The following is a 26,879-nucleotide window of genomic DNA, read 5'->3' as shown; positions in this document are numbered from 1 at the left end:
GGAGGAATACCTAGGGTGGATGCCAAATAACAATATTCCATTAAGAAACCGATTTGACCCACTGGTGGGAATGGAGGGTTTAGATTGACCATTAGACAAGAAAAAGGAAAGCATTTTATCTACCACAGATTTGGTCATGGGGGAAAACGGGGGGATAAGGCAGGAGGATAACCAGGTGGTGGACGCTTTCGACCACAATGCTCAACCTAATATGCGTTCGGATAGTCAAACTGTTAGCAACTTAGCCTGTGAGCTAAACCCACCAATTACTGGGCCTGACCTGGAAACTCCAATAAAGTTTGTGGACAATAGCCTAGGGGAACCTGGGCTGTGTCTAATCTCATGGAATATTGCAGGTCTTGCGGGTAGAATGGAGGATGAAGCTTGGCTGGAGCATGTGGGTGGTCAGGATATCCTGTGCTTTCAGGAGACATGGAGCAGAGTGGGTGGGGAAATTGATGGTTTTCAATCTTTTAATGTTTTGGCGGTCCCATCACTAGCTGGGAGGGCAAGGGGTGGGTTAATGACAGCTCTATCCATCAAACTAAAGAACCTGATAACCTCAAAAATAGTGGATACTCCTTGGTACCAGTTGCTCTTGTTGGAAAATTTGTTCCCAGAGCCCGTGTTGTTAATTAATTGGTACCATAATGTCTTTGATAGAGATGATGTATCTACAATCCAGAGTTTGGAGGAAGCAATATGTAAGGCTCGTAGTGATCGAGCTTTATTAGTAGTTATTTGGGTTGGTGATTTTAATTGTACACTGTGCAAATTTGGTGGCTGCAATGTCTGTGGTATCAATGATCTAAATGAACAGCCCTTGATGCATTTTAAACACACGCCCCAGGGGGACGCTTTAAATAATATCATTATTCTAAATGACTTATGTATGGTAGAGCCCTGGGCTGCCCCAAATATATCGCCAATACCAACCTTTCAGGGAACAAGAGGTGCAATGAGTACTATTGATTTTGTATTTGTGTCTAGTAACTTTCTTCATTATGTTAATAGGCTTGAGGTAATCGCAAGTGCCGTAAGCGATCATAATCCTTTAATGCTATCCTTGAGTGCCCCTGCTAGTAGAAAACATTTGGTTTGGGAGCAACCCATAACATATAATAAAAATCAGGGAGTTACCATGAAGTGGGGGAAAATAAATGCTGAAGGCCTTGAGGTAGAGATTCTGAATGTTTGTAAAACTGAGATCGAATCATGCCTGTCTCTGACGTCTGATCCAGACAAGGTCATTGGGAGTTTTGAAAAATTATGTGGGCACGTGGCTGAGCACCTTAGAAAACCAGTGGGGAAAAAGAATTTAAGGTGTTTTAAATGGTTTGACTCCGCATGCTCTGCCTCACATAAATCCTTAAAAGCTGCCCTTACACAAAAACCAAGAAATAAGGAACTGATAAGATCGACCAGAAGGGCTTATAAAGAGGCCATCACAAAGAGGAAGCAGGAATTGAAAAATCGAGCCTGGGACGATCTAGAGAAGGCCTCTGAGCTAAAAGATAGTAGGCTCTTCTGGGAAGTAGTAAATCGTCCCTTGTTTAAAAATGACACCAAAGAAAGTATACTGACGCAGATTACTGGTGAATCTTGGGAAGTTCACTTTGGTAAAATCTTTAATCCCAAAGCATTATTACTTTCGGATTTGTTGGATGATGTAGGGGATTTGGTGGTACCATCTTCAGCTTTGCTTCTTAGCTCTTCACTTACACTGGAAGAGGTTGAAGTAGCTTTGAGGAAGGGCATATCATTAAAAGCCCCGGGCCCTGATGCCGTCCCTTTAGACTTTTTTAAACATAATATTGAAGCTTGGGCACCTTTATTACTGAATGTTTTTAGGGCTGTTGTTCTTGGTCGCATCCCTGTATCGTGGAAGGTGGCAGTGGTGGTGCCGATTTTCAAGAAGGGCGATAGGTGTGATCCCCGATGCTATCGCCCTATATCCTTGATCGATGCATCATGTAAACTATTGGGGAGGGTTATTTTGGCCAGATTAGAAACATGGGCTGACTCTGTTGGTCTAATTGTGAACTCCCAGTATGGATTCAGAAGTGGGAAGGGGACAGTTGAGCAGTGCCTGAATTTGGCGCTAATTATTGGCAAGTACATGAAGGCAAGGAGTTCTGCAATTTACCTTGCCTTCATGGACTTGTCAAGCGCCTTTGACACTGTTTGTAGAAGCAGGCTGTGGCAGATGATGGACGATATGGGCTTCGAAGAACCCCTGGTGACACTTCTCCGCAGACTACACGCAGCAACGTCCGTGGCTATAAGATTTGGACCTGGGGGGGAAACAACTAAACCTATTCCCTCAACTGAGGGGGTGCGTCAAGGTTGCATTTTGGCGCCTTTCTTGTTCCTAGTATACACAAATGGACTAGAAAAGTACTTGTTGGACCACTGTTGTGATTTTCCTAAGGTAAACGGTAGGAGTATTCCTATACTCTCATATGCAGACGATACTGTTTTAATGACCCTCACTGGAAACAGTTTGCAGTTGTGCCTAGATGCCTTTAACACCTTCATGCTGGATCTTGACCTGAAGGTAAATTTTGGAAAATCTTTTGCAATGGTCTGTGGTCCTAAAGGAACAAAACCTAGAAAATTTGTGGTGAATCACTCTACTATTGAAAGGGTGGAGAATTTTAATTACCTTGGAAATCTTTTCAATAGCAAACTAAGTTGGGCTCCTTTAATGAAGGCTCGAGCCCAGAGTGCTACCCGCTCCATAGAAGGTCTTTTTCGCTTCTGTGGTAAGTTGGGTCAAAAACCTGTTGCGCACCTTAAAACTCTTTATATATCTAAATGTTTATCTGTGGCTACCTACGGGGCAGGAGTATGGGGGACCGAAAACCCCTCAGTGGTACAAGTGATGGAAAATAAATTCCTAAAACGGGTATTACTGATTCCATCGGGTTCATCGAATAGCTTCTGTCATAATGAAATGGGAATGACCAAAGTGACTGACATCATTCGTCTGTCACCCCTATTATTATGGGGCAAAATATGGTTATCTGACGATTTGCAGCTCTCGAGAGAAATTCTCTCAGACTGCTTGAGCCTGGATAATGCAAACAAGATCCCCTGGTTGTCATACGTCAGGGACATGTTGAATAAGATAGGTTTGGGTCATGTTTATGAAAATCCTGCAAACATCCAGGGAAACATAAAAACCCAAATTAAGTCAAATTACTGGAAGTTTTTAGGCTCACGGTGTCTGGGAGGCCCTATTGGCTATGTACCTAAGTTACAGCATCAATTTTATTTAACTTTTACAACTAATGTCCAATGGCGGTTTTATCTCACGAGGTTTAGGCTAAATACCCTCCATTTTCTTTTCGCCTTTCCTAAACAAGGGGGTTGGTGTGAGCAGCTACCCCCTTGTCCCTGTAATGACAGAGTTAGCCAAAGTACTATACATGTTGTCCTGTTTTGCTCCTTATATCAAGATCCTAGGATTAGATTTATTAAACCTGTCCTGAAGGGGCGGCAACTATGCACTTATAAAGAAGGCTATGATTATTTGCTGTCATTATCTTCTGTTGATACTTGCTGTGCCATGTTAAATTTTATAAGAGTTTCACTTCAGATTAGGAAACGCTATGGATAAATTAGCTGTAGAACTGTGCTTTGCCATTGGATTTGTATTTATGCTGTATGATGGATTTTTTTGAATTGTAATTTTTATTTTATGGATGGATCACCTTATTTGTGTATTATGTTTTTTAACTTTGTGCTTTTATGATTCATTGTATGAATCGAATAAAGATTTTTGAACCGAACCGAATAGTCAGTTTAGGTTTTTGTCAACCCTTGTGTGTTTAAACTATATCATTAGGTTACAATAATTCCAAGTCAATAGTACCTTTTCTTTGCTTCAATAAGAATAATATTTTACTGCAATGTGCATTAAAACTAGAAAGAGTTTCCACACCTGTTATAAGTACATCTGTCTAATAGAAAGCACCCATAATGTTCTATTGAAAATAGATGTAATTGTAATTGTTTTAATGTAAAACGTTTGTTGCAAAGATGGCCCAACGTTTGGGCGGTGGCATATTTTTTTAGTTTCTATCAATTTTATTTTGTGACATGGTTCCCACCAACGTGCCAAGACAGACTTATTGGTTTTTACCAATGCTTGTTACAGTAAAGTTATTATACTTATATATTTGTGGTTTCCATGTAAGGTTATAGCACATCAACACTGTAACCTCATAAATGTTATCCTTGTAGAGAGAGCAGGGGTCCGTACAGTAGGGATGTCATCAGCAATTAGGACACATACAAGTGTCACCGATCTACAGACACAAAGGTCAAAAAACAGAGTAAGCAGCTTTATACTGACAGTTCTAAGTCAAGTAAAACGTCAAAAACAGAGAATCCTAGATCCGGCAGCTAATGGCAGCACCAGCAGGTCGCATCAAACTATAGACCTATATGAAACAGCGTTTTGCCTTTTGTCGACTCATATAAATACTGCAAAGGGAGGGTGTTTGGGTCAGCCCCCTTCTGCTATTGCTTGCTGGAAGTGTCAGTGTCATTTAAATTTGCAACCTCCTACAGGACAGCATTCACAAAGGGAGACAACAGGTCATACATTGTCATCCATTGTTTTCTTGGCAATGTCATTCCTAGTTTGATCTGCCTACAGGACATCCACTGGGTAATTGGATGGTCAGTCATCTTGAGTGATGCAATTTTTCCTCTTTACATGTCAGTCTAAATCTGAAAGAAGTGAGCACCTAAGAGGTGAAGGAGTCTTTTCCTAGTACCTCGGTCCTCACACAATTCATGGAGATCATAGGATTCCATCTTCCACACAGACAGTGTCTTAAATTGAGTTGGTATCACCACTATCCTTCATTGCCCCCACGAATCTGGCATGCCAGGGCACGCCTAGAGGCAGCACTACTACCATGTCCACGGAACTTGCCACCTGGCAGGAAATATGCATACACACCTTAGGCGACCTCTATCGAGATGGTGCCCTAATACCCTATGACACACTTGTGAAGGAGGAAGGCCTTCCCCTGGTCAATTTCTGCTTCATGCTTCATTAATCGTGGCGCTGGGTGGCAGATGGGGTGTGATGCCAGGGGAGCACCAGACGCACCTCACTATACAATACCTACATATTATGGGCTCAGCTAGGCATCTCAAGAGATGGTTTGCTGCCTTGTTACACCTCCACACAGCATTATCACCCTTGCCCTTGGAGCAGCATTGGGAGGAAGATCTAGTCCATCCTTGTACCAACAAGGAATGGATTGCCATTCTAGAAAGTACAATCCGAATCCTTCGCAGCGCCCATTTACATCTCATTAAGTATTACATTATCCTAGGGCCTATCTCACCCCGCCAAAATAAATTGTTACTTCCACCAAAAAGTCGCCATCTGACCCAGATGTCACATGATAGATGCTGACCTCCTCCACATGTTATAGGCGTGCCCACTCCTTATCACTTACTGGTGAGGAGTCACGACCTAATTGTCTGACTGCATAGGATGCACAGTGACGCATTTGTGGGAGGTATGCATCTTGGCCCGTTTTCACAGAAGTAAGCGGCACAAAGGTCCCCTCCCACTTTTTAGACCTGGGCATTCTGGTAGCTAAGCATCTAATGACGAGACGCTGGAAGTCACCTGAGCCTCTCCCCCTGGTGGCCTGGAGACAATTGCTGCTGGTGTGGGCCAAAGCCGAGAGCATTGCATTACACTAAGAAGACACCCTGGGGCTTCGTAAGATCCCTATGCCAACTAACTGGGACACTATACTAAACGACTTCAAAAACGAGACTCAGTCAGTGTTGGATTACGCGAATGCTGCAATAACAGTAACAGAAGATGATGGAGAAACCTGACATACCACCTCATACCAAACATAAGAGATGTTAGTTAAAGAGTGTTCACCTCACATCGCAACCAAGAGATGATGAGCCACTAACTTAGAACCTTGCATATTGTCTATACCTTTGACTTTTTGGGAGGGAGAGAGTGGGCCGGGGCAACCTCAGTTGGGCCAAGTTATCCCTGTAATTTTTCTTTGTCCTTTTCTCCCTCCGCCATCCGATATAGCTGGGTTGAACTAGGAACTGCACTGTGTCAGCATAGCAAGTTGATGGCCCTACAACATGACGTGCATGAACACTCAATAGCAGCTCCCGTATATTGAGGCTATTAACCTACTGACCTCAGACTGTGGTCACTTACTTATCTATTGTTAAAAGTGAAACTCAAATGTGTCTTTCTCTGTATCACAATATCACCCCGTTGCTGGGGCAGCTGTGCGCTTTACAAGTCTACACAATTTACATTTACATTTACTTCTGAAATGTTGCATATCTAAAAGAGAGAAAAATATACATGTGAAAACAAAATTTGTATTTGAAATGTGTTCTCCTTCATCCTGTTGTTGATTGAATATTAATAATAAAAACACATTTAAACAAAACAATAAAGCTGGCATGCCAGCAAGCTGCCTGGAGACACTTGTCACCCTTCTTGAAGCTAGCTGCCAGGTGAAATACAGCATCTGGGGTGCTGTTGAGGAGCAATGTGTATAATATAATTTCCTAACCGAATTTGCTTCATCCATGCTGTATTGCTCACTCATAACCCACTTGAAGAGTCTGCCTCTAACATTCAGCTGTTTCTACCCTTTGGCTCCTGACAAATGAAATTAAACATCAGCTTTCTCAGCCGAACTTTTTGCATATCGTTTTACTATCTGAAGTTTGTTTCACAATTCTGATGACCTTAGAATAGATCTGAATGTATAATTAAAAAAAAAGTATTGCCTGAATCTATTAAAAAAGTACAAGCATTTATGTCTAAATGTGTGCTTTGCAATTGCTTGGGGAGTTTACTCCATTTACCTGTCTTAGGGGGAACTCAGGCCAGGTGACTCTGTTATTGACAGGGTATTCCTTTTTCTTTTGTTAATAGACCCTTTCAGACTTCAACTGGGATGTGAGAACACCTTCTTTAGCATTGGGTTGCAACAGAGTGCACAGTGTTTCACAACCAGTTTACAAACAGATTACTATAAGCCCAGAAAAGGTATACCAAATGTGATTTTAAAATAAATGCAACATCCTCGAAAGAAGGGACTATAAGACTAATTACTGAAAAATACATTTAAGGTTTCACCTATAGTAGAAAGGGTTGTGTGTATGGAGATGTAGGACAAAGGACTGCATGTCTTTCTTTAGGACTTGCTCACACTTTAAAGGCCGCTCTGTGGGAAATAATAGGGTAAAGGCTGCAGTTTCACTAACAGCTGATAGAGACCCTCACTAATGGCAGCTTCTGTTTACTTATATTGGTCACAGTCAAAGCAAAGCAGAGGCAATAGGAATTGCAACAGCAATCGCCTTTGCTTGTTGAAGTGGACAACCAATCTACAGAAATCCAGTATTTAACATCCCCGTCCAGGAGGCAGGAGATAAGGCCCTGGTTGGAGACTGGTTTGTTTAAACCTTGGCAATTTGAGGCCAGTCCTAATGCTCATTCGGTATAAGCATATGTGGAATGAGATCTCGCTGTTTACAGATAAACACATTGGTACATTTTGAGGTCTGTACTGCAGCATCTGATCCCCAAAGTCCTCTTCAAAAATCATATATATATATAAAATTGTGATACACAGTACTGAAAGAGTAGTCATCCATATTTATAACTTGGGGTCATATCCATAAAATCCATATAATTAGCCACAGTAGTGCAGTAGTAATGCAACCTAAAATGTGAAGCTACATACCATGGTTACTTATTTCCACACATCCAAGGTTTGTGCTCTTCAAAATTGTCAGGGTGGGGATCCAAGGTCTTTCAGCCTAAAAAGTGGGTGAGAGTAGTGCAGCGTAGGTGTCAGGTGATTCATTACAAAACATCAAGGGGCAGATTTACTTGCGCCACTTTTGCGTCACTTTTTCCATGTTAAAAATGACGCAAAAGTCATGCAAGGGTCTTGTAAATAAGCCCCCGAGTTTTTAGTCCAATCCCCCGCCTTCAAGAGCAGACCTTTAGCTAAGCACGTTGCAACTCTTTGCTTGGCTCGCAGTAGAGCTATTGGGAATTTTACTCTTCCCTGGAATACTACAAAAAGCACCCAATTTTCCTACCTTAACGAATTCTTGAACAATGAACTGGCACAGTTATGCTCACGTCCAACTCACAACAAAGGCGCCACCCTTGACCTCCTCATAGGCAAGGAATGGCTGATCACCATGGACTCCATAATAGTGATTGACTGGTCTGACATCACTTGATCCTTTTTTTCACATTACATCTGAAAATCTAGCAGCCAGAGGACCAAAGTACAGGACGAAACGCTGGGTCAGAGACACTAAACAAATCAACCAGTCAGAACTATCAGCAAAAATCAACTCACGCCTTTGATTGCCAACACATCTGACCTGACCACTCACTACAATACAAACATGATCGAGATACTCCAGGAAGTAGCACCAATGAAACTCAAGACGCAAAAAAAGCAAACCACCCTACCCATGGTTCAACAAGGTTCTAAAAGAAGAAAGGAGACAGCTAAGAATAACAGAAAGATGACAAGAACACTCAGCTATACATTTACTACAATCAGCAAGAAACCAATACAAGAAGCAATACTCAAAGCAAAAGCATCCGTCATAAAATCACAAAACAAGGCAAAAAACTGCTCTTCAATATCATCAGGCAACAAGCTTCTCACAAAATGAAAATGGATATGGCTTACTCAACTGAAAAATGCAAGGAATTCGCCAACTTCTTCCCAGGGCAGGTCAAGAGGAATGAACGATCGCTGACTAACATGCACCTGGATAACCTTCCCTGCTCTTCAACTCAAAATCCAGTTATGGAGCCAGTACTAGTATCACAGTTGACCCTACACAGACGCCATAAATCCTCCAAAACAATGCCTCCTATAACAATTTCAGGGCTTCGGAATCACATTTGTCATAGGCACCACATAAATCACATTAGGGCCTTGCGCCCTACCAACCTACCACTAACCCCCTGGCCAACTGGCCTTCTCTCTGGGGCTCAAATGCCCTATGTCCAAAATGTCAGGGCTTGGCTGCCAATGCAGCAACATCAAAGGGCGCGCAATGCACTGGGGCGGGGCAGGAGTGTACCTCACTCCTTTCTCATAAAAGGAATCAAAATGCCCCCAAAGAAATAATAGCACTGGCACTACTGTGCCTCCTGGGTCCCCACTGGGACTTTGCAAAACAAAAGTGCCCCATGTTGCAGGTGCCCGCGCTGGTGCGGTACAGCTGGGGAAAAGAAACAAGCACTGGCACCACTGTGCCACCTGAGCCCCACTCCGGGACTCTATAAAAACAAAAGTGCCCCCCTTGGTGGAGCTCCCCGCAACGGCAGTGCAGCTGTGAGGGAAATGAACAGCGGCGCTCTGGAGCCTCACTCTGGAGCACTTTCTACCAAACTGCCCCCAACGTTGGAGCGGCCCGCTTTCCTGCGGGTCCGCTCAGAACAACAGACACCGACAATGTGCCTCGAAAGGGGGCCCTCCGGGTACAACTTCCCATGCAGCCCCCCACTCACCAGGGTAGACTTGGAGGCTCTGTCTCCTCTCGCTGATGGGACCGGGACCGGCACTGACAATGTGCCACGGCTGGTCCTACACTCAGTTCTTCTCTGCGTTGCACCGCGGAGCTCTCCCCAGCTCACGAGAGCCCCGCGCAGGCGTGCCCAGACTTCCGGACTCCATGGAGCTCTCCACGGCTTACGGAGCCCCGCTTTCCTTCCAGGATGTCTGGCCCGGCTTTGGTAAGCTCTGCCCCCAACTAGGCACGGCCGCCTGGCCTCCAGGTCGCTCCCAGAGCGGTGGCTTTTTCTCGGCTGTAAAAAGTGCGGGTGGGCTCCCGACGATAAAGGAACAATTGGGGAGTGGGCACCCGCCATTGGCACCACAATGCGTGGTGGGCACCCGCTTCTAAAATATGCACACAAGTGGGATGGGCACCCACCAGTAAAACACCAAATGGGGGTGGGCACCCGCTTTTAGATGAGGAGCGCAGGGGGGAACCCCACACATAGGGATTCCCTCGCAGCCTCGCGCTGCAGATGCCAGCTCCTCTCTCCTGGCAATTTGAATATAGCTCTCACGAGACGCTAAAGGTCCTTCACAGACCAAGGACACAGCTGGGCCCAGGGAGGCCAGCACACAGGACCCTCCAGCAGGGAGGCTAGCCCTCGTGGCAGTTCCTCCTGGGCCCCAGCAGCACAGGAACAGCACCAGAACAAGCACAACATTCATGGGGTCATAGCCCCTATATTTATAATACATCTTTGCTTTGTCTGCCCTGGCACAGGGCTTGGGGGAACCAGCCAAGACTGGTTCGGGGGGGAATTGGAGCACTTTGTTTACAAGGCTCCTCTTCCCCTTTGTCAGGTAGGGGCTCCTTATCAGACACACTACGGGGGGTGGAGCCAGCATTGTACAGGCTAGGCACAGACCTATTCAGGGACCAGGGACTTCTCGTCCCACTACTCCAAATGCAGATGTCTCATTCAGCCTAGTGCTGACTCACCCTGCCCCTCCTGGAGCCACACACACCTCACCAGCCCCTGTCACTCAAAAGCCAGACATGCAATTCACATCAGGCAGGCAGACACATAGCACACAGAAATGTCAACTTCTTAAAAGTGGCATTTCTAAAATAGTTATAATAAATCTGCGCACACCATTGCGTAGCATTTATTATCACTATTCTAAATATACCAAACTTGACCACGCTGCTCCTCTCATATCAGGAATTACCCCTGAAACACTTATCAGGGAATCTCCAATGCAATCCTATAGGAGAGCAGTCTCACAGCAGTGAGAAACCAAAATGGCTGTTTGTCACTACCAGGACATGTCACACACTTAAGGTACATGTCCTACCTTTTACCTACAATACACCATCCCCATAGGGCTAGCTAGACCCTACCTTTGGGATGACTGACATGCAGTAAAAGGGGGGGTCACAGACATGGCACACACTTAAGGTGCCACGTCACAGCGGCAGTAACACTGCACGCACAGGCCCTGCAATGGGAGAGGCCTGTGACAGGTTTGAAAGGCTACTTTGGTGGGTTTTCGCCATCAGCGCTGCAAGCCCACCAGTAGCATTTAATTTACCAGCCCTGGGTATATGATATACCATTTTACAAGGGACTGACAGGTAAATTAAATAGGCCAAACAGGTGTAGACCAATCTTACCATATTTAACACAGAGAGCACACGTACTTCACACTGGACAGCAGTACTAAAGTGCCCAGAGTCCTAGAACCACCAACACCATGTCAAAAAAAAGGCTAGGTGAAAGGCAAAAAGGTATAGGGTTGACCCTGCAAAAAGGGCCAAGTCCAACAGCCATCAATGCACATTCGGTGCTATGCTCTGCTCTACAACCTGATTGCGAAGAATTCACGATTTTATTCACTTCTTACTTTTTTTAAAAAGAGTTTTGTATAGCGCAAACTGGACCCGAAGGTATCAGAGCACTTTACATGAGCACCAGTTATGTTACAGACGGACACATTCATCTTTGGTAGGCACAGGTGATTTAGTGATTTGCCCACAATCAGAAAATGTTGAGCATCACTGTCGAGACTCGAACCTGGTTCCCCAGCTTTGAGCTTGACCAATCTAGCCGTTAGGCCACATCCTCTCCTAGAAGCTAATCAGTCAATTGTTTGTTGATTAGACTTTCCAGCAGCTTGCCCAGACATGGAAGTAGTGGAATGGGTTTGTAATTTGAGGGAATAAGTGGGTCCAAGTTGCTCCTCGTTTGGATACGAATTATCTGTGCCCGTTTCCAGGCTAAGGGATTTTTTCCTGACTCGATGGATAGATGAAATAATGGTTAAGCTGCAGGAGCAATTTGTTTCACCAGTAGAGCTACAATCATAGGATGGCAGGAGTCCTCGGACGAACCGGATTTCACCCTTTTGAGCACTAGTTGGACTTGTTCAAGAGTAGAGGTTCGGACATTGTCCAATCTGAATCCCCTGGAACTCGAAGAGGAAGTGCTGATTAATTCTTCTGTGGATTGGAAAGACTTGCTGGCAAAGTTTTGGTAGATCATTTTTATCTTGTCAAAATAATCCGCAAATGAGTCACATAATTCTTGTGTACCCTGGAATGGCTGTGTGCAGGCAGAAGGGCGAGTAAATTCTTTAAAGATTTTGAGCAATTCCTTAGAGGAGTTATCTGCTAGATCAATTTGGTTGCAGATGTATTTTTGGCGGGCCTTTTTAATGTTGCAGTGATATACAGAGACTGCCTCCCTTAAAGGCAGCTTTGTCATCTAAATCATAGTTGCGACACCAGCGTCTCTCTAACTTTTTGCAGAGTGCTTTCTCGGCTTTCAGTTCTGCCGTATACCAGGGTGCATAAGGTCGGATAAAAGTGTTAGCCCGCTTTTTAGGTGTCGCAATGTTGTCAAAGGCTAAATTCATAGCACACTGATTGAAGACTAAATTATGCTGAAGGTTATCTAAATTATGCAGCAAAAAATGAAAAATATGTGGCACATCCTCTGGTAGTAATATTTCCACCCATTTGAGTTAGAAACAATATTTTTAGCGAAGTATACACATTTTGGAAATTATGTGGTAAACTCGGCAGTCACAGAATTGCATACATTTCCTGAACTCACCATTACCCATTGTTTTGTTAAAATTGTATTTCTGACAAGTAAACAAAACATAAACTTTCTCCTTCCGTTCATTGCCCATTGTTAGTTGCACTTTGAAGAAAACAGATTTTTCAACCTAGCTACCTCAAAATAAAGTGTAATATATGAAAATGCATACCATGTATAAAACGATTCTATATTGCCAACTTGGGGCTGTGGTGACATTTACAAACCACTTGGCCTTTGGCTTTGTGGATTGTGATGTCAACAGACCCAGCTCGTTGGTAAAATTGGACAATATTACACAGTTATTCATATTGTTTCCCCCCTCACTCTCTAAATATAAACATGACTTTAACCCATTGTGATATGCTAATAAAAGATCCTGAACCTTGAGCAAGAAACAGGGTATTTTTTATTTTTTTTGCAGAGTTTTATATAGCACGAACTTGACCCGAATCGGGTATCAGAGCACTTTACACAGCACCAGTTACGTTACATGAGGACACACATTCATTTTGGTTAGGCACCCCCTAGAGATTAAGTGATTTGCCCAAAATCACAGGATGTTCAGCGTCATTGCCGAGACTCGAACCCAGTTCCCTCAAGTCAAAGTCAACCGCCCTGGCCGTTAGGCCAACTCCTCTCTCCAATTAAGGTGGTGTCCATGTATACTACCTACATACCAAAATAATTTCCATTTGATGTTCTCACTACATTGCATGAGGAACACAGCCTAAGGCCTATGGTAAAATATCAATAGAATAGGAGTGATCACAAGGTTTGATGAAGGTCAACATATTAAGCATTTCAACTACATTCTGAACACCTTACCTATTTTTTTTTAATGTTTTAATACATGAACTAAGGAAAGGGGAGTCTAGTGGCTAAGTTGTCGATCTGGGGACTTCGGTTTCAATCCAGCCAGGCATTTGACTAAACATTGTATAGCTCTGGGCAAATCAGGTAATCTCACTGTGCCAAAAAGGTAAATGTGTAAGATACTAGTGTAAATGTTTGTAAAAACTCAATGTAAGCCTCCACTTGATGTACACAATCTTGCATTGTCTTAAATCGCCTCCTATAATGTGCAACGCTCAGTTGCTCCTCAGTTAGGTCTGTGCTAAAACTGCATGCATATGTTTACACTGTTACCAGGCATCCCACATATTATGCTCTGTGGATACCGCGTCCTTTTGAGCTCCTGGTGAACCCCCCTCATTTTGTGACATCCAAATAGAAGCTCCCCACACTTTTCTTTATTGCAGTACATGCTGCACACCATTAATAGGGTTCTTATAAGTCTACTTCTCAGCATCTGTGAGAGCACTTTGTTATGCTATTTGGGAGATCCCTCACAGCCATCTGCTTGCATCCCGAAAACATTGTTTATTATGCACCTTGTGTCCCTTTTCGTAAAAAAGACACCTTTACAGTGAACAATTTGTGCTTTTTGCTCTGTGTGTCAGAATGTACATCAGGGCCAGGACTAGCTTGGTTCCAATGGCCTTGCAGACAACTGATGCTCGCAGGTCTGGTGGGAGCTGTCTGAGCTCATGTAAAGCCAATAGACCTGGCTTTAATGTGCTCAACCATGAAGATACAGGAATGTACAAATGCTGTTTGCATGGGTTAGAACACTAAAGGTGGGCTTATTGGCTTTGCACATGTGAGGTCTAATACTGGCTTTGAGCATGTCTCAACCTCCACAGCTTAAAGTATCAGCCCCCCAGAAGTTCACGTCTAGCTGCGCCCCTACCTACAACTATAAGGACTTCATACATACAGAGGGCACTTCTATAGCATGTACATCATGCAAAGCATACATCCAGGGCAATGGGTGGAGGGCCCAGCTACAACCCAGTACACAGAACTATCAGGGAAAGTCAGAAGGCAATACCCACAATGAGTTTTCTCGAAGGAAGGCAAAGCCTTGCTACTAAGATCAGCTACCACCAACCATTAGACATGTCATAGTGTGGGCGGGGGAACGGTAGTCATCCATGCTAAATGGAGTACAACTTTGGGTGGTTCCAAAAAACCGTGGCGTACTGGTCAGGAGACTCTTAACACACGCCTCTTGACTTGCACCTAAAAACATAGCAGGTAAGCCAGAGCAGTTAAAGGTAGAAGGAGTTTCTAATATGGCACTTGCTAGGGACCTGTGACCCTCGATTAAGACTGATTCTATAACATTTATAGTTCCAAACATCACCATGCACTTTAATTAAAACAGTGAAGTCTGGTCAAAACATTCCTTTCATGATCTCTGGGGAAAATGTAACAGTAAACCATGTGTATAAATATCTCTGGTGACAATGATAAATTGAGGTCATGTTAATTTTTAAGCTTGAGGATTTTAAGCCCCTGCAGAATGGAAAAAGCATGGTTATCGGAGCAACTGCATGACACTTATTTTATGAATAGTCAGTTTATGTTTTGGTCAACCCTTGTGTGTTTAAACTATATCATTAGGTTACAATAATTCCAAGTCAATAGTACCTTTTCTTTGCTTCAATAAGAATAATATTTTACTGCAATGTGCATTAAAACTAGAAAGAGTTTCCACACCTGTTATAAGTACATCTGTCTAATAGAAAGCACCCATAATGTTCTATTGAAAATAGATGTAATTGTAATTGTTTTAATGTAAAACGTTTGTTGCAAAGATGGCCCAACGTTTGGGCGGTGGCATATTTTTTTAGTTTCTATCAATTTTATTTTGTGACATGGTTCCCACCAACGTGCCAAGACAGACTTATTGGTTTTTACCAATGCTTGTTACAGTAAAGTTATTATACTTATATATTTGTGGTTTCCATGTAAGGTTATAGCACATCAACACTGTAACCTCATAAATGTTATCCTTGTAGAGAGAGCAGGGGTCCGTACAGTAGTGATGTCATCAGCCAATTAGGACACATAAAAGTGTTACCGATCTACAGACACAAAGGTTAAAAAAACAGAGTAAGCAGCTTTATACTGACAGTTCTAAGTCAAGTAAAACGTCAAAAACAGAGAATCCTAGATCCGGCAGCTAATGGCAGCACCAGCAGGTCGCATCAAACTATAGACCTATATGAAACAGCGTTTTGCCTTTCGTCGACTCATATAAATACTGCAAAGGGAGGGTGTTTGGGTCAGCCCCCTTCTGCTATTGCTTGCTGGAAGTGTCAGTGTCATTTAAATTTGCAACCTCCTACAGGACAGCATTCACAAAGGGAGACAACAGGTCATACATTGTCATCCATTGTTTTCTTGGCAATGTCATTCCTAGTTTGATCTGCCTACAGGACATCCACTGGGTAATTGGATGGTCAGTCATCTTGAGTGATGCAATTTTTCCTCTTTACATGTCAGTCTAAATCTGAAAGAAGTGAGCACCTAAGAGGTGAAGGAGTCTTTTCCTAGTACCTCGGTCCTCACACAATTCATGGAGATCATAGGATTCCATCTTCCACACAGACAGTGTCTTAAATTGAGTTGGTATCACCACTATCCTTCATTGCCCCCACGAATCTGGCATGCCAGGGCACGCCTAGAGGCAGCACTACTACCATGTCCACGGAACTTGCCACCTGGCAGGAAATATGCATACACACCTTAGGCGACCTCTATCGAGATGGTGCCCTAATACCCTATGACACACTTGTGAAGGAGGAAGGCCTTCCCCTGGTCAATTTCTGCTTCATGCTTCATTAATCGTGGCGCTGGGTGGCAGATGGGGAGTGATGCCAGGGGAGCACCAGACGCACCTCACTATACAATACCTACATATTATGGGCTCAGCTAGGCATCTCAAGAGATGGTTTGCTGCCTTGTTACACCTCCACACAGCATTATCACCCTTGCCCTTGGAGCAGCATTGGGAGGAAGATCTAGCCCATCCTTGTACCAACAAGGAATGGATTGCCATTCTAGAAAGTACAATCCGAATCCTTCGCAGCGCCCATTTACATCTCATTAAGTATTACATTATCCTAGGGCCTATCTCACCCCGCCAAAATAAATTGTTACTTCCACCAAAAAGTCGCCATCTGCCCCAGATGTCACATGATAGATGCTGACCTCCTCCACATGTTATAGGCGTGCCCACTCCTTATCACTTACTGGTGAGGAGTCACGACCCAATTGTCTGACTGCATAGGATGCACAGTGATGCATTTGTGGGAGGTATGCATCTTGGCCCGTTTTCACAGAAGTAAGCGGCACAAAGGTCCCCTCCCACTTTTTGGACCTGGCCATTCTGGTAGCTAAGCATCTAATTACGAGACGCTGGAAGTCACCTGAGCCTCTCCCCCTGGTGGCCTGGAGACAATTGCTGCTGGTGTGGGCCAAAGCCGAGAGCATTGCATTACACTAAGAAGACACCCTGGGGTTTCGTAAAATCCCTATGCCAACTAACTGGGACACTATACTATACGGCTTCAAAAACGAGACTCAGTCAGTGTTGGATTACGCGAATGCTGCATGCTGCAATAACAGAAACAGAAGATGATGGAGAAACCTAACATACCACTTCATACCAAACATAAGAGATGTTAGTTAAAGAGTGTTCACCTCACATCGCAACCAAGAGATGATGAGCCACTAACTTAGAACTTTACATATTGTCTATACCTTTGACTTTTTGGGAGGGAGAGAGTGGGCCGGGGCAACCTCAGTTGGGCCAAGTTATCCCTGTAATTTTTCTTTGTCCTTTTCTCCCTCCGCCATCCGATATAGCTGGGTTGAACTAGGAACTGCACTGTGTCAGTATAGCAAGTTGATGGCCCTACAACATGACGTGCATGAACACTCAATAGCAGCTCCCGTATATTGAGGCTATTAACCTACTGACCTCAGACTGTGGTCACTTACTTATCTATTGTTAAAAGTGAAACTGAAATGTGTCTTTTTCTGTATCACAATATCACTTCTGAAATGTTGCATATCTAAAAGAGAGAAACATATGCATGTGAAAACAAAATTTGTATTTGAAATGTGTTCTCCTTCATCCTGTTGTTGTTTGAATATTAATAATAAAAACACATTTAAACAAAACAATAAAGCTGGCATGCAAGCAAGCTGCCTGGAGACACTTGTCACCCTTCTTGAAGCTAGCTGCCAGGTGAAATACAGCATCTGGGGTGCTGTTGAGGAGCAATGTGTATAATATAATTTCCTAACCGAATTTGCTTCATCCATGTTGTATTGCTCACTCATAACCCACTTGAAGAGTCTGCCTCTAACATTCAGCTGTTTCTACCCTTTGGCTCCTGACAAATGAAATTAAACATCAGCTTTCTCAGCAGAACTTTTTGCATATCGTTTTTACTATCTGAAGTTTGTTTCACAATTCTGATGACCTTAGAATAGATCTGAATGTATAATTACAAAAAAAGTATTGCCTGAATCTATTAAAAAAGTACAAGCATTTATGTCTAAATGTGTGCTTTGCAATTGCTTGGGGAGTTTACTCCATTTACCTGTCTCAAGGGGAACTCAGGCCAGGTGACTCTGTGATTGACAGGGTATTCCTTTTTCTTTTGTTAATAGACCCTTTCAGACTTCAACTGGGATGTGAGAACACCTTCTTTAGCATTGGGTTGCAACAGAGTGCACAGTGTTTCACAACCAGGTTACAAACAGATTACTATAAGCCCAGAGAAGATATACCAAATGCGATTTTAAAATAAATGCAACATCCTCGAAAGAAGGGACTATAAGACTAATTACTGAAAAATACATTTAAGGTTTCACCTATAGTAGAATGGGTTGTGTGTATGGAGATGTAGGACAAAGGACTGCATGTCTTTCTTTAGGACTTGCTCACACTTTAAAGGCCGCTCTGTGGGACATAATGTGTAAAGGCTGCAGTTTCACTAACAGCTGATAGAGGCCCTCACTAATGGCAGCTTCTGTTTACTTATATTGGGCACAGTCAAAGCAAAGCAGAGGCAATAGGAATTGCAACAGCAATCGCCTTTGCTTGTTGAAGTGGACAACCAATCTACAGAAATCCAGTATTTAACATCCCCGTTCAGGAGGCAGGAGATAAGGCCCTGATTGGAGACTGGTTTGTTTAAACCTTGGCAATTTGAGGCCAGTCCTAATGCCTATTCGGTATAAGCATATGTGGAATGAGATCTCACTGTTTACAGATAAACACATTGGTACATTTTGAGGTCTGTACTGCAGCATCTGATCCCCAAAGTCCTCTTCAAAAATCATATATATATATAAAATTGTGATACACAGTACTGAAAGAGTAGTCATCCATATTTATAACTTGGGGTCATATCAATAAAATCCATATAATTAGCCACAGTAGTGCAGTAGTAATGCAACCTAAAATGTGAAGCTACATACCATGGTTACTTATTTCCACACATCCAAGGTTTGTGCTCTTCAAAATTGTCAGGGTGGGGATCCAAGGTCTTTCAGCCTAAAAAGTAGGTGAGAGTACTGCAGCGTAGGTGTCAGGTGATTCATTACAAAACATCAAGGGGCAGATTTACTTGCGCCACTTTTGCGTCACTTTTTCCATGTTAAAAATGACGCAAAAGTGGTGCAAGGGCCTTGTAAAAAAGCCCCCAAGTTTTTAGTCCAATCCCCCGCCTTCAAGAGCAGACCTTTAGCCAAGCACGTTGCAACTCTTTGCTTGGCTCGCAGTAGAGCTATTGGGAATTTTACTCTTCCCTGGAATACTACAGAAAGCACCCAATTTTCCTACCTTAACGAATTCTTGAACAATGAACTGGCACAGTTATGCTCACGTCCAACTCACAACAAAGGCGCCACCCTTGACCTCCTCATAGGCAAGGAAGGGCTGATCACCATGGACTCCATAATAGTGATTGACTGGTCTGACATCACTTGATCCTTTTTTTCACATTACATCTGAAAATCTAGCAGCCAGAGGACCAAAGTACAGGACGAAACGCTGGGTCAGAGACACTAAACAAATCAACCAGTCAGAACTATCAGCAAAAATCAACTCACGCCTTTGATTGCAAACACATCTGACCTGACCACTCACTACAATACAAACATGATCGAGATACTCCAGGAAGTAGCACCAATGAAACTCAAGACGCAAAAAAAGCAAACCACCCTACCCATGGTTCAACAGGGTTCTAAAAGAAGAAAGGAGAAAACTAAGAATAACAGAAAGATGACAAGAACCCTCAGCTATACATTTACTACGATCAGCAAGAAACCGATACAAGAAGCAATACTCAAAGCAAAAGCATCTGTCATAAAATCCCAACAAAACAAGGCAAAAAACTGCTCTTCAATATCATCAGGCAACAAGCTTCTCACAAAATGAAAATGGATATGGCTTACTCAACTGAAAAATGCAAGGAATTCGCCAACTTCTTCCCAGGCCAGGTCAAGAGGAATGAACGATCGCTGACTAACATGCACCTGGATAACCTTCCCTGCTCTTCAACTCAAAATCCAGTTCTGGAGCCAGTACTAGTATCGCAGTTGACCCTACTCAGACGCCATAAATCCCCCAAAACAATGCCTCCTATAACAATTTCAGGGCTACGGAAGAAGACAAACTGAAACTTACCAGAATTATAGCAAATACTAACCCTGCCAAATACTGAGCAGGCCCTATACCATCTGCCTTCATCAGAAGTTCTAGTCTTACCATCACCCCTCTATGACCCAGAATAATCAACACTTCTCTATCACAAGGGACAGTACCAGACTGCCTGAAAACAGGTAAAGTCACACCACTACTCATCATCATCATCTTTATTCAAAGATTAAAACAATAAGACATTAAAAAAAATCTTCATACATGCAATAAACACACCACTTCTCAAACAAGCATTGGCATAGCCAATAGGTCTCGCCTTTGGGACCTTATAAGTGATTAGCCAGATGTTTTGGTTTGGCCTTTGTTTTAAGCTATGTCGTAGAGCATGGTGGCTGCTTTGCAGCTGTGTTGCTTTGTAATGTTGAGCTGGCTTTGTGTTGATGTTGTTTTAGTTTATGCTGATGTAGTGCATCACTTATGTTAAAGTTGTGCTTTGTTGGTGCTGAATTGCTGTTGTGGTATGGCTGTGCTGGTTCTGATGGGGGGCTGTACTGCTGGTGTTGTAGTGATGCTGATGTGGAGCAGCTCTGATGCTGAGGTGGTGCAGCACTGTTGCGGAAGTGGTGTTGTATTGGACCTAATTTGCTTTTGAATTTTGGCTGCGTTGGTGTTGGTGCATTGATGCTGGGTGGAGCTGCGCTGATGCTGAGATGGTGCTGTGTTGTACTGTGCTGTGTTGATGTTGAGGTTTTGGTGCACTGGAGCTGAGGTGGCGCTGTGCTTTTGGCGTTTTGGTGCTGCACTGTTAGTGGTGCATTGATGATGTTGTGCTGTGTTTGTGCTTATGTGGTGCTGTGGTGGTGTTTATTTGTTGCTGTGCTGGTGCCAATGTGTTGCAGAATGATGCTGAGGTGGTGTTTAGTGATGTTGAGGTGTTGCTGAGTGATGCTGTGGTGCTGTTTATTGATACTGATGTGTGAGAATGATGCTGATGTTGTTCTGTGTGATACTTTTGTGTTGTGCTGGTGTTTAGGTGGGGCTGAGTGGTACAGAATCACACAACTTTGAGCAGAAGCCAGAATGTTGTTCCAGTTCAAAATCAACAGCGCTTACCACTATGCTACATCCCTTTCGCAGCAACTGCATGCTGACTGATACACAAAACGAACATGTGGCATGCAAACCGTGGGTATATCGCATGTGCTGTCTACCAAGATTACTGCTTAGGTACCGGTACAAGGGGCTCTATGAAGAGCAGAATGGCACGCATTGCCTAGTTACTGCAGGTCAAGTAGTACACCAACATCACAGACGTACATTGCAGACGTGTGTGCCAAGGCATTGTTCTGTTATTACTGCATGCTGATTGGCGGAGAAAAATTAAAACCATGAAGCACAGAAACTGTTCACATGTTTGCTTTACTTTTATTACAGCATTCTGCCTGGCACACTGCATTTTGTTTCGAAGGGTAGAGCGCTGTGAATTGTAAGTTTTTTTTCCGTATGACCAGTAACACGAAAGCAAACGTGAATCCCTAAAGCTGCCACCTGATAAGATTACCGGAACATTACTTGTTACAATTTCAACACTAAAAGCTCATAAATCACCAACACGAAGGAGCTGCCTCGATTTGCGATACCGGGAGCCTGTTTCCCTTAATCTGTTTGTGGAGAGCATGTGGGAGCATAATGCTAATCAGTTCTAAAATCATCTCAACACAAATGCAAACATTAAAACTCACCGGTCACCCCCCAAAAAAAATTCCATGCAAGAGCAAATTAAGAAAGACACCAACATCAAAAACGCCTAATAAGATTCACGGAACATTATTTATTACAAATTCAACACTAAAAGCTCACAGGTCACCAACATGAAGGAGCTGCCTCGCTACTCCCGTGCCCCGTAATCGCTAACAGGGCCCCCCTCTCCTGGTGACAACAACAACCCGTAACTGCAGAAATGTAAACATTAAACCTCACCGTTCAACCCCTCAAAAATACCATGCACGAACAAAATAGGAACGACACCAAACACGAAAAATAGTTCCAAGACAAATACTTCAGCACACTAGTGGCAGGTTTACAGTAGTTAGGCGGTGCTGCATAGGCGTTCCCATAGAAATAAAGGAGGAACTAAAAGATGTATTAACCAGTCAAAAGCAAAACATTTAAGCTGACAAGCGACCAAGCCAATAAAAAGGCAATAGGCGGAGTTTCACCACTGATACGGATTACTGCATGTCTCGGAGAGACCTAAAAACCCAAAGCTGATCCAGAATATATGAACAACTACTGCCTGGTGGCCAAACCTTCCTTTTCTGGCTAAAGTCTTTGAAAAATGTGTGCTTTCAGAACTAAACCAACACACCATGGGCTACAACGTCCTAGACATGTTCCAGTTGGACTTCGGAGTTGCCGGTAGTACAGAGTCCTCAACATGATGAATGATGCCATTACCATCTTGGATAAAGGAGAATACTGTCTGATTATAGTCTTCAACCTTTTGTCAGCCTTTGATACAGTCAATCAGAATACTCTTCTAGACACCCTAATGTCACAGATGGAGCTGGGCAGTGCAGTCATGAAATGGTTCCCCTCATATCTCACAACCGCATCCAACAGGTCAAAGTAAAGGACACCCTATCAAATCCGGACCGTGTTAGTCAAACATTTCCCCAAGGCGTGATTCTAGCTCCAACACTTTTCACTCTCCACCCGGAACCCCTAACCTCGATTTACACCAGGTTACCATTGCATATAACATAACATATGTTTGTAAAGCGCATGTTCACCCCAAACTGGGTATCTTGGCACCGAATAACAGATGTTTATGTATCATCTTTGCATAGCTATTATACAGCTCTACCTCAAAATCTGCTCTTTAGAGGATATACTTCACTCTAATTTCACTAATCAAAGCACAAGACTGGTTACTAACAAACCCCCTGCAACTCAACCCACTGAAGATGGACTTCCTTCTCATTACTCATTCTCACAATCCTCTGCAATACAGAATAGTCTAAACTACCTAAACGCTCTTAACTGCACTCTGAAAAACATTGGCTGTACCAAAGCACTCGGAATGTCATTAGATAAATATCTGAATATGAGCACCTACAATCATTTTAATACCAAGAGTGCTTTGTATCTACTAATGCTATTTAAAAAAGTAAAGCCACACCGACTTCCAAATGTCATACAAGCACTTGTGATGTCTAGACTGGACGATAGTAATGCTGTGCTAACCGGCACACCGAAAACTCATTTGTGGCCACTAAAGGTCAAGGTCAATGCGGCTGCCAAACTAGTATTGCGAGTGAGTCAATTTGAGCATATTACCACATCTCTGATTATGCACAAGTATCTACTTATCAAAGACCAATACATCCTAAAGATAGCTTGTATCACACACAAAGTGTAACACCTTGGAACACTGAAATACCTGGCCCAGGAACTCAAGATCTCCAAAGGCAGCTCTCACTAAGAAGTTCACACTCTTTAGAGTCATCCACATTCAAGAAAGGAAGATCCGACTCCCACTCCTCTGGAAGCACACCGAGGGTATAGAAGGTATTGCCACCAGAGACACACACCAATTGCTCTTATCTGATTTTCATGAAGAGTGTGAAAAAATTAAAATAAAATAAAATAAAACTAATTTCGTTGCACGCGCTGTAGTGCGCGCAACGAAATTCGTTTTGTATATTTTTTTCGTAACTTACCTGAAATCGGCCATATGCCGTATTTTGCAACCCCCAACCCTGCCCCTCCTCCGCCCCATGTCACCGCCCCGCTAACACGCCCTATACGGGCCGTGGCTGTCCTCTCCTCTTGGTGAGAATCTCAGTTGTCTAATACAAAACAAATGCCTATTCGCTAACTAACAGAAGGCTTCTGGAAAATGACAACATCTTCAGCAAAGGAGAAAACATTACATGGAAAACAACAGCTTAATTTAGAAAACAGGCCTTTCAATGTTAAAGAGAAACTTCTGTTAATATGGCATCAGAAGATAGGCTTAGTTAAATCACCACTTACTTCACTTGTTGGCTTATAACATCGAAGTATGATTACCTACTACAAAATGTACATTTAATATATGTGATATTTAAATATAGTCTTTTACACATTTTTGATAAAAAGTTTTGTTGTTTGCAAATGAAATTTGCTCCTGCATGTGGAAAGGAGCAAACTGTGTTTGTCTTTAAGGGGAAAAGAATGAGAGCAAAAGATTGTGTAAAGGCGTGTGTGACACTCTGTGTGTTTTAGTGTACCTCAAACCTGGTATGTGGTGTGGAAAACTTGCTTGTTGACTTTTCTTTAGTGTACATGTAGTATGACTGGCGTATGTTTGAGCTGCTGCTGCCTAGGCTGTTGTTCTTGAGAGTGAGGTAAGTTGCCATTCATCTACCTGCACATTCTGCTGCGCTTGTAGGTGCCTGTCTGCAAAGGAAGGTTACACTGTTGTGGCAGTGCTGTGGCTATTCTGTGTCAGTGTATGCAAGAGGTAGGTTTGCTTTGTTGTCCTTCCTGTTTCGCCTGTTCTGTGTCAGCAAGGAAGCTTTAACTATTGCAGTCAACACAGACTTTTCTTACTGAATGATGAACGATTATCCTGCTATCATACTGTACTTGTGCTTTCCTGTGAGGATAGCTGGAAGCTTGCACTGCTTCTATCCATGCCGTGTCTGTTGTATATGAGAGAGATGGTTGTATTTTTGTTCATGCTGTAATTGTTCTACATGTGAGGTAAACTTGTAATGTTACTACTACCAAAGACATATCAATTCTGGGTGTAAAATCAAAAACAGCACTCCAGGCACCACCTCATTCTGTATGTGTTCTGGGGATAAGAAGGAGTCCTGCTTCGCTGCCAATGTGCTGTCTGGGGCTTTAACACTGCTGTTGATGTTATAACAATCAACCCAAATGCTGCCTATGGCATATCAGTTGTGTGTGAGACATTTACAATGCTGCTGCAAATGCTTTACCTTTTGAGCATGAGCGAGGAAGGTGCCCAGTGCTGCTTCTTATGCCAGATCTGCATTTCAGATGCCTTTGGCATATCAATTTTATGTATGAGGGAGGGTTACTATTCTTGTGCTGTATCTCCTCTGTATGTGATGATACCTTGTGGTGTCCCTGATTTACTTGCTCTCTTTGGGGAGAGCCAAGCCAATTTTAGTAAACAATGTGCTTCCACTGCTCTATAACAACAAGCTCAACAGTTTATACAATAGCTTGGAGATGGTTAATCCTGGAAGAGGTTACAATTCTGACCATTGCACCTCTTTTCTTCCAATAGGATATTACCGTTAGTGAGCAAGAGATTCTCAAGGATTGTGACTATGTTGATGTAGCTGTATGTGTGTGTGTGTGTGTGTCTCGCAATGTGGATTTATGAATGGATGTGTGTGTGTGTGTGTGTTTATTTTATAGGGTTTAGGTACATTTGGCAGTGTTAGTGTGTCAGATTGCAACTGAGTAACTGTGTATGAGTCAGAGTGTATGTTTTTGTGTCAGTGTAATTGGATACGTTTGTGTGCTGGTGATTGTGCGTCTCTGTGTATTTGTGGGTTATGCATGTAAATGATTTTATTTTTTAATGTTAGCATGTATGGGTGTGATTGTGTGCATGTAAGTTTATGTGTGTGAGGGTGTGTGCCTTTGTGACTCTGTGTATGAGTGTGTATTAGTACAAATGTGTATCAATGTGAGTCTTTGTAAACATATAAGCCTTTGTGTCTGTGTGTATGTGCATGTGTGCGTCAGTATATATCTGTATGTGTGTGAGTGTGCATGTGTGGCTGCATGTTAGTGTGTGCATGAGCATATGTGATTGTGCATTTGTGGGTGATTGTGTAGGAGTAGGTGTATGTCCCACTTTGCTTTTGTCTGTGTAAGTGTGAGTCAGTGTGTAAGTGTGCATCTCTCTGTCAGTTAGTGTATGTGTTGGTAAGTGCATCTTTGTGTATATGTGTGTGTATAGTGTTTCAGTATGTAACTGTTTATCTGCAACTGTGTGGGCATTTAACACTGTAAGTAGGTAAATATGTGTGGGTGATTGTATGTCTTTGTGTGTTAGTGTGAGTGATTAGGAGAGTGTTTGTGTTTCTATTTTTGAGTGATATTGATTGTGCAAATGTGTTATATCTGGGAATGAGTGTGTGCGGGCGAGTGTGTGTGTGTGTTTGGTGTCTGAAAGTGTGTACAAGTATGTGTGTGCAGGTGTGTCTTTATCTACGTTTGTGGGGGCGACATAAGTGTATGAATGAGTGCACATAGGTGTAAATGTGTGTGTGTGAGTGGGACTGTGTGTGTCTGTGGTGAGTGAGTTAAAGTAGAGGTCTGTATGTGTTGGGTGTGTGTCGGATTTTAAGTGTACACCTGTGTATTTATGTATTTTCTATGTAAATTATGAAGTATTGCTTTAGCAGCATGAGTTCTATTCAGTTCAGCTAGAAATAACGGGGCATATTTATAAGCCCCTATCACTGTGGCGATAGGGGCTTTGCCTTATTTACAAGTCAGTGTTAAGACACTTAACATGGCTTAAATCTGCCTTGCAATTAAGGCACCCTTTCAAGCTGCACTTAACTTCAAAGGGCTGGGCAATGGGTGCTGTGGTGGGCGTTCCACCGCAACACACATTAATTTTGACGCTGCCCCCTATTTACAAAG

The sequence above is a fragment of the Triturus cristatus genome, chromosome 7 (genome assembly GCF_964204655.1).
Source record: "Triturus cristatus chromosome 7, aTriCri1.1, whole genome shotgun sequence".
Lineage (NCBI taxonomy): Eukaryota > Metazoa > Chordata > Amphibia > Caudata > Salamandridae > Triturus > Triturus cristatus.
This window is presented reverse-complemented; position numbering follows the sequence as displayed.